Source organism: Quercus suber, unplaced genomic scaffold, assembly GCF_002906115.3.
Source record: "Quercus suber isolate HL8 unplaced genomic scaffold, Cork oak 2.0 scaffold_85, whole genome shotgun sequence".
NCBI lineage: Eukaryota > Viridiplantae > Streptophyta > Magnoliopsida > Fagales > Fagaceae > Quercus > Quercus suber.
Window position 1 is genome coordinate 625,175 of NW_027069550.1, and position 8,939 is coordinate 634,113.

The 8,939-nt window shown below is 35.1% G+C and overlaps 1 long non-coding RNA gene across 1 annotated transcript; it reads right to left on the bottom strand.

Moving 5' to 3' along the window:
- Nucleotides 1-5,640: 5,640 nt before the first annotated feature.
- On the bottom strand, nt 5,641-8,433 carry LOC136067795 (uncharacterized). The gene is made up of 4 exons (XR_010629212.1): nt 8,328-8,433; nt 8,107-8,197; nt 6,212-6,310; nt 5,641-6,051 (listed from the first exon to the last, which is right to left on the bottom strand). It is a non-coding gene; the product is annotated as an uncharacterized LOC136067795 (long non-coding RNA).
- Nucleotides 8,434-8,939: the final 506 nt, after the last annotated feature.

Here is an 8,939-nt window from a genome sequence, read left to right on the forward strand (position 1 = left end):
AAACAAAAAAAAAAAAAAAAAAAAAAAAAAGGGACACCGCCGGACACCGGAATCTGGCGCGTCGTGGCCGTTCCGGTGTCTGACACGTGTCGGACACGGACACGACGCCAAAAATGGCGTGTCCGTGCAACCTAGATGCATCCTTGTTCGTGCAACCTAGATGCATCCTTTTACGAAAATCTTGAATGATATGTAGCCAAAGAAGCTAGCTTAAAACCCAAAATTCTGGCCATCTCCTCGTTATCAACCTACTACCTACCACACTGCCCGATGCTTAATAGAAGAACCTTAGTGGCAATACAACCTAAAATATAGGCAAAATTTCACCTTTCAACCCAGAGTACCAGCAATCTCCCCATCCACCAACCTCCCCCACTGAAACCATCTCATTCTTTACCCAAAATTCACCTTCAAACTAGACATAGCCTCAAAGCAAAGCAGAGTGAAGATAATGAAGCAGATCACGATTCCTCCATTTTCCCCAACAGCAAATCCGTCCAGCATGTGGAATAAAAATTCTTATATTATATAGTCAGGCACTTCAAAAGCAAAATGAAGGCAAATATGAATAATTAAAATGGAAGACACACATAAATGTAAGCAGACTAGTAAATTGTAAAATCAGAGTGACGCCTGGTTATATTTAAAAAGAGGTAGCTCCTAAAATTCAGAGGTAATAAAAAAACCAGTAAAGTCAGCATTCTTTCCAGTAAGTTCTAATAAAATCTTCTCCACCAGTCCACCTATAGTCAAATGAAAGGCTGAATCATCCCTTCTTTCCAGTGTATCAATTATCATGTTTGATGGCTTTTTAAAGAATATAAAGCACAATTAAATCACAACATGGTGTTCTACAGGTATGTAACTCCCTTCTTTTTGTAAACTAGCAGGTGCTACAATAGGCAAGCTCTTATCCTACATTCAAGTGGACCACCATTCTCTTCTCCTGGGTCCAAGGGGATAAGTTGCTTAGGTACCCCCTCTACTCTCCTTTCTTCGTTTGTTCAATTCTCCTTTCTAACTTTCTCATGCTTGGAGAACAGATATTTATCATCAATTTACCAAGATTTGTGCTACATGTTTGACATATTTTCGCAACGCTTTATTGCTCACCAGCATAACCGTAAGATCAATAAACAAACACAACACAAGCAATTTTGCAGGTTTACTAATTTTTTCAATAGGTAGTAATTTTGCAAGTTTAATGATAAAATGATAAAAAAATACAAGTAGAGACCAACTGGCAAACAAAATAAACTAACCAAGAGTAAGATCAATAAACAAACACAATACAAGCAATTTTGCAGGTTTACTGATTTTTTCAATAGGTAGTAATTTTGCAAGTTTAATGATAAAATGACAAAAAGTACAAGTAGAGACAAACTGGTAAACAAAATGAACTAACCAAGAATAAGAACTACGAGAGGTGGATAAGCATTATAGATGATATCAAATGCAGAATACAATGAATAAGCATTAAGCACCACACATGCAATCAGAGGTCTCTAAGTCAAGGAGCCACAGTGACGACATGTAAACAGTTACGCAAGCAGTACTAGTAACTAGCAATAGAATCAAGAACCAAAAGCAGATTGATAGTCTTTTCAACACATATTTTTTTTTAAATGCCTTAGTAGTATAAACCATAGCGTGTTTGTTTAGGAGAAAGAACACAGCGGTACTAACAGAAACACTTTTAAACTTGTTAATCCACATCCCTTAACAATAAACACGAGATTGAGCCCAGCTAAGCATGAGTCAACAGCATTTCTCAACTAGATACAACTCTCAAAGGCCAAAGATAGGATGCCATAGCAAGATCATAAATGTTGTAACCAATTCTCTGTCAAAAAAATAAGCTTCTGGTCATCAATACTAAGGTTTAATGTAGCACACAAACCAACAAAGACCAAGTAACTTAAATCAGGAAAGTAAGAACATGATATTGGAATGGTAAAATGCTCACTAGACAAGCACTTGGCTGCTCCTTTTCAACATTCTCAGCTTTAGAGCTTCTTTCAATCCATTCTGGGTTTTTTTTTTTTTCTTCTTTTAAATTGAAGTAATGAGAGCTCAAATCTAGTTTTTTGAACACTACCAGAGGGACACACAAGCAAAGAAGGATTAAGTTGGTCAAGTATTGCTTCAGTTAAAATCGTCAGACTTGGGTATGTAAACAACAACCATCCACTTACAAATACTAATATGTAATAGAGCCACAAAAGGCTAATGTAAACTTGGGATAAAAATGAAGCTTTTGGCAATACTATCATGCCTACTACTGAACTAAAGGAAAAGGAATAACAAGGGTTTCACTTCATCCATACCACTAATGACTTCATTCTCATATGCACACTACCATCTGTTTAGTAAGGCACCAAGTTTGCTCCATCAAGTAAAACAAGGCTCTTCATGAAAGTAGCTACATATGAAGGATGTTGGATATCAGGATCCTTCTTCTCATGTAGAGTTTCAGTGTCAATCAATACAAACTTAAATTCCTGAATATTCATTGGATTAACGGTGTAGCAGTAGGAAACCATTAGTGAACCATACTCGGTAAAGGCAAGGCAATAACGTGCTCTATGAAATGGTACAACAAAAATTTTATTCCAAGACTCAACCACACCATACTTCTTCATCACCCATATGGAGAATTGGCAGCCATATTTTTCAAGTGTAGTGAAAGTCAGTTTCCCCTTGAATAATGCAATACAGTAGGGCTTGTGTATGACATAACCATTGTCATGATCGTGATCATTGTTGATGTTATTAAGGTGGGTGGAGATGAAATCGTGAGTGGTGATTTGGATACGCACCTTACTCTCATCACTGATTTCACCGGTAGCCTTTCCATGATGTTCAGTACGATGTCGTAAGGAATATGGTTATTCTTCCTGTGTCGGAGAATCGGTGGTTCTCTCATTTGGGACATTTTACTTTAGAGACAGAGAGGGAGTGAAGCTTTGCTTTGGGAAGGAACTGCTGGGTTGCTTGCTTTTCTATTTGTAGTTTGTATTCTCATTTGGAACTCACTGGATTGGCTACAGCTTTGGCCAGTTTGTTGGTTAGAGATTTTCAGTAACGTTATTTAAGTTTTGTGAAAATACGTGTAAATAAAAAAATGCATGAAAATACGTATTGTAATGTTTAAATAATAGTTTTTATTGTTTAAACACTGTTACCAAACAGGGCATTTGTATTCTTAATTTCCATCACCCATATCTCTAGTTTCATCGCCATTACTCATTTTTGATGGATCCCACATCTAAAAAGCATGTTTGGCCAAGTTTTCATTTTCAGTTCTCACCGTAACTCAACAATGTTAAAGGGTATCTCATTAATGCTAACAATGTATCATTTTGAAGCTCAAAGGTTCTCAACATATTCATAAGATTTATATATAAAGTTAAAAGTTTTCAAAGATGCAACTAATTTTTTTTATTTTTGCCCTAAAATTTGCATGAAGTTCATTTTAATTCCTAAAATTTAAAGTTTTTTTTTAAAAAAATTCTAAACTAATGAAAACATTATACTTTTTGTTCATTAAACTTTATAAAGAGATCAATTGAAATAGAGAGGGAAAAAAAAAATCATTCGTAAACTTTGAAAAAGAAATTCTATACCATGTGATGTTATCAATAGTTTCAGGTAGTTCACCTTATGTTCATTTTTTATAAATTTAATTGGTTCAGTGTCATAAATTTCAAAAAATTTACTGCAAAAAGATAGTTTCACCTAATTAGTCATGTATGATAAAAGTTAATAGGATTGGATAAGCATTATAAAAAATCAAAAATCAAAAAATAACGTTTCGCAATTGTTTAGGAAGCAAAAAAAAATCTTAAAGTTTAAGGATGAAAACAAACATCATGCAAATTTTAGATATGGAAACAATATTTTTGCCAAAAATAAAAATAAAAAGTAGAAGAGAAATTGATTAAGTAAAATGGTTTTATTACTTCAGGTCATGTTTCTTAACTTTTACTGGCATGAGTGCTTTGCTTGTAGCTATCCCATTGACAATTTTAAAGTTTTGAAAGAAAACATGGAAGCATGACCGGAGAAAAGTGTGAGTTTTTTTTTTTATCACATATTTATAAAATTCCTAACCTATACATTTCACGTTTCAACCAATAGTACCAGCCATATCATCTTCCACCAACCTCCCCCACTGAAACCATCTCATTCTTTACCCAAAATTCACCTTCAAACTAGACATAGCCTCAAAGCAAAGCACAAAGAGAAGATAATGAAGCAGATCATGATTCCTCCATTCTCCCCAACAGCAAATCCATCCAGCATGTGGAAGACAAATTCCCATTTTATATAATCATGCACTTCAAAAGCAAAATGAAGGCAAATATGAATAATTAAAATAAAAGGCACAAGTACAGTAAATTGGTGAAGGGCATTTACCAGCATCCGTAACCATCCACGCATACAAATATAGAGAAAGAAACATCAACATCCATGTTGATGATGATTCGTGATCTTCAAAATTCCAAGCATTTCCTCCTTCACAAATGCAGCACAAGACATGAGTGTTCCAATGTGAGCTAATAAAATTCATACAATCTGTTGAATATTTGGGCCAATAGGCTTGCTTTTTGCAAGCCTCTTGTTGCCTCCATCATGACTACTTTATGCACAAAAGGCATAAAGAAGCCAAAAGAACTACAGAAAAAATAATATTATGTACAGAAGAATCAATGGAAGTACTAGTGGNTAGTCAGATGCTGTCGTCTTTACTTGCTACCTTGGCAAACAAGGAGTCACTACAAAGAAAACAATATTCATTGCCTTTGGAGGTGGTGCGGGCTTCTTATTGGTGCTCACTTCAATGTTTCTCTTGGTTCTCTTGGAACTAAGAAAGTCCCAAAGGCAATTTTTGAGTTAGGGATTTAGGGCTTACAAGAAAGTAAATCTAAGGAAGATAATGGCATACACGTGAGACAAACAGGGATGTGGAAAAGTTTGGGTTTTGTTTTAATTGATTTTGAAGAAGAATGTTTCAATCTTTTAACTTTGCTCCACCTAAACAAGAATCATGTACTTGTCAAGTGTAGTAGAATTCTGTTAAATATAACAGCAAAAATAACATTAAGGTACAAAACGTGATAGTTTAGGATGCAAAGTATGCAGTCGGATAGTTTAGAATACAAAATATAATCTAAAGCATAATTTAGGATAGTAAAGTGTAATTTTTCCATTAAAATAGTGTTAATAGTGAATACGTGTGAGAGTGATATTACTCCCACCATAAATTGACAACTTAGCAATGCGTATCTCCTTAGTATTGTTGACTCCACATACACCACTAAGGCTAGTTTCTCTAATATCCAAGCCTCTAGACTTGGAGTAAGGTCATCCTTTCAATCATAAAAATAAATAAATAAAGCATCAAAACTTGTCACTCAGCCCCACCACCCAAAAGAAGTCCTGCTTCAACTTCTCCATCCAATCCGATGTTGAGACAATAAAACATGTTGCACAAGATGATACAGTTATTATGCCAGTAAACGACAACTCACACAAATTCAATAGGTCGATCTTTGTCAAGCAATGAGACAATTAAGCACACTACATGTCATCCAAAGCATCAGACGTTTATACCTAGCAGTGCAACTGAATAATATATATAATGAACAACAAAATTTATTAATCAAAAAAAGTCTTGTAGCCCAAGTTCACGAAAATCTCAAATAATATGTAGCCAAAGAAGCTACCTTTACAACCCAAAATTCCAGCCATCTCGTTATCAATCAACCACACTGCCCTATATTTATACAAGAACCTTAGTGGCAATACAACCCAAAATATAGGCAACATTTCAAGTTTCAACCCAGAGTACCAGCCATATCATCTTCCACCAACCTCCCCCACTGAAACCATCTCATTCTTTACCCAAAATTCACCTTCAAACTAGACATAGCCTCAAAGCAAAGCACAAAGAGAAGATAATGAAGCAGATCATGATTCCTCCATTCTCCCCAACAGCAAATCCATCCAGCATGTGGAAGACAAATTCCCATTTTATATAATCATGCACTTCAAAAGCAAAATGAAGGCAAATATGAATAATTAAAATAAAAGGCACAAGTAAAGATAACTGTAAATACAAGAGTAACACCTGGTTATATTTAGAAAGAGCTAGATCCTAAAATTCAGAAGTAATAGGAAATCCAGTAAATTGGTAAAGGGCATTTACCAGCATCCGTAACCATCCACGCATACAAATATAGAGAAAGAAACATCAACATCCATGTTGATGATAATTCGTGATCTTCAAAATTCCAAGCATTTCCTCCTTCACAGATGCAGCACAAGACAGGAATGTTCCAGTGTGAGCTAATAAAATTCATACAATCTGTTGAATATTTGGGCCAATAGGCTTGCTTTTTGCAAGCCTCTTGTTGCCTCCATCATGACTACTTTATGCACAAAAGGCATAAAGAAGCCAAAAGAACTACAGAAAAAATAATATCATGTACAGACGAATCAATGGAAGTACTAGTGGCAAAGCCCCAACCCCTAAAAGTGAGACGAATCAAATAAAGAACTAGTAACTTAGCTAACAATTGAGTCCCTATGCTTTCTGTGTTCTCAAACATACATCAATTTTTTTCCCTCCATATTGTCCTCATCAAACATAATGCAACTAAGTTCCATACTTCCGACAAGTATTTGCCAACCCAATTTCTCCATCCATGCAAGAGATTATCCAGTAATACCCACTAAACCCCAAATGATCTAAGGACAAAGCTCCACAAATCAAATGCAACAATACAACGTAACAAAAGATGATTCACCGTCTCCCTGCTACATCGACACATACAACACCACCCGCATAGCATCTAAACTCACTAATGAGTTTATCATATGTGAGAATCTTCCCCCTAGTTGTAGTCCAAACAACAAAAGAAACCCAAAGTGAGGCATTCACACACCAAATACTCCTCCACGGTAAGGCTTGGACAGAAAGGCCCCTTAGGACATCATAAAATGAACGAACATCAATTCTTCACTCCTTCAAAACCTCCAACACAGTTTGTCACTGCACCCTAAAGTTTATAACTTATAGCATTTAATTTGTAGAGTTGCCATATTACTAGTGAAATGTAACCGATATTCATAATGGCAATATGAAATGGTCTTAACCAAAGCAATATTTACAATAACAAGTTCTAATAAACTAGAGTTGCCATATTACTAGTGAAATCTAACTGATATTCATAATGGCAATATAAAATAGTCTTAACCAAAGCATTCTTTACAATAATAAGTTATAAGAAACTCTTCTCCAACTATAGTCAAATGAAAAACTGAAACATGTTCATCTCTTTAGCATATTAATATCGTGTTTGATGACCTTTTCCAAGGATATAAAGCACAGATAAATGATGAAATAGTGTCCTCGTGGGCTGTGGGCTGTGGGCTAGAACTCCTCTCTTTCTGTTGACTAACAGGGGACACATTGCTCAAGCTCTTATCCTACATTCAAGTGGACCACCATTCTCTTCTCCTAGGTTCAAGTGGATTGGAAGTTGCTTCAGCATCCTCTCTAGTCTCCTTTTTTCTGTCTATTCTCCCCCAACTCTTCTTTTCACCTTTCTCATGCTTTTAGAGCAGAAATTTATTATCAACTTATTATGGTTTGTGCTACACGTTTGACAGATTTTGTCAACGCTTTATTACTCACCAGCATAGCCCTAAGATCAAGAAAACTAACAGAATAAAAGAAAATTTGCAGGTTTACTGACTTTTTCGATATTCAGTAATTTTGCAATTTTACTGATAAAAGTGTGAAAAAAAGCAGAAACCAACTGGTAAACAAAAAGCCTAAATCAAGATTGAGAATTACAGGAGGCGAATAGGCATTATAGATGATATCAAATGCAGAATACAGTGAATAAGCATCACTCATGCATTCAGAAACTGCTGCACTAAGTATACTTTTTTTTTTTTGATAAGTAAGAGAGAAGTATACTTAAAACCACACAACTGCAATCTTGATTAATTCAAAATTTTTAATCTAGAGTTCCGAAGTAAAACATTCTCCAAATGAAATGCAAACCAAACTAACAAACAGATAGCAGCACAAACCAAATTTTATGTCAAGCAATACAACAGCAGGAGCTGCAATGGTACCAAATGTAGCTTTTGCATACGTATAATCATCCTTTGATCTTCTGACCTTGCATGTTCCAACCACCAAATAAACAATAATCAGAACCAGATGTGAATTTCAGGAAACAAATGCACACAAATCAACAACAAAAATAGAACAAAACTAGCATCTATTTATGATAGCAAGACATAAATACCTCAGTCACAGTAAAAACAAATTTTATCACCTTCTTCACACCTCACTGTAAATATATGTAGCAATGGCACAAACATATTATGAGATAAATTCAGGACAAGAATCTCCTGAAAATCCACCTGCAACAGCACAAATCAAGAACACACGAAAAGATGGATGAAAGACAAGCTTTATCAAAAACAAAGCCAACTAACAATTAGAGAAGCAAAAAGATAATAATAATAATAATAATAAAGAATGAAGGAAACACAAACATGATTAATAAGGGCAATTTCGTTCATTATGTTCCTACACCGATCTCTATTCCTGATCAATGACGGCAAATTTGATCATAACAGCTCCTGAACATGAATTTAAATACTCCAAACAGATGCATGACTGACTTCATACTTGAAAGTTGCCACCCAAATGACACTCTCCAGATATTTTCCAGTTCAAAGCATTAGAATCATTCCAAAATATGAAAAAATAACAAGCNCTTCACACCTCACTGTAAAGATATGTAGCAATGGCACAAACATATTATGAGATAAATTCAGGACAAGAATCTCCTGAAAATCCACCTGCAACAGCACAAATCAAGAACACACGAAAAGATGGATGAAAGACAAGC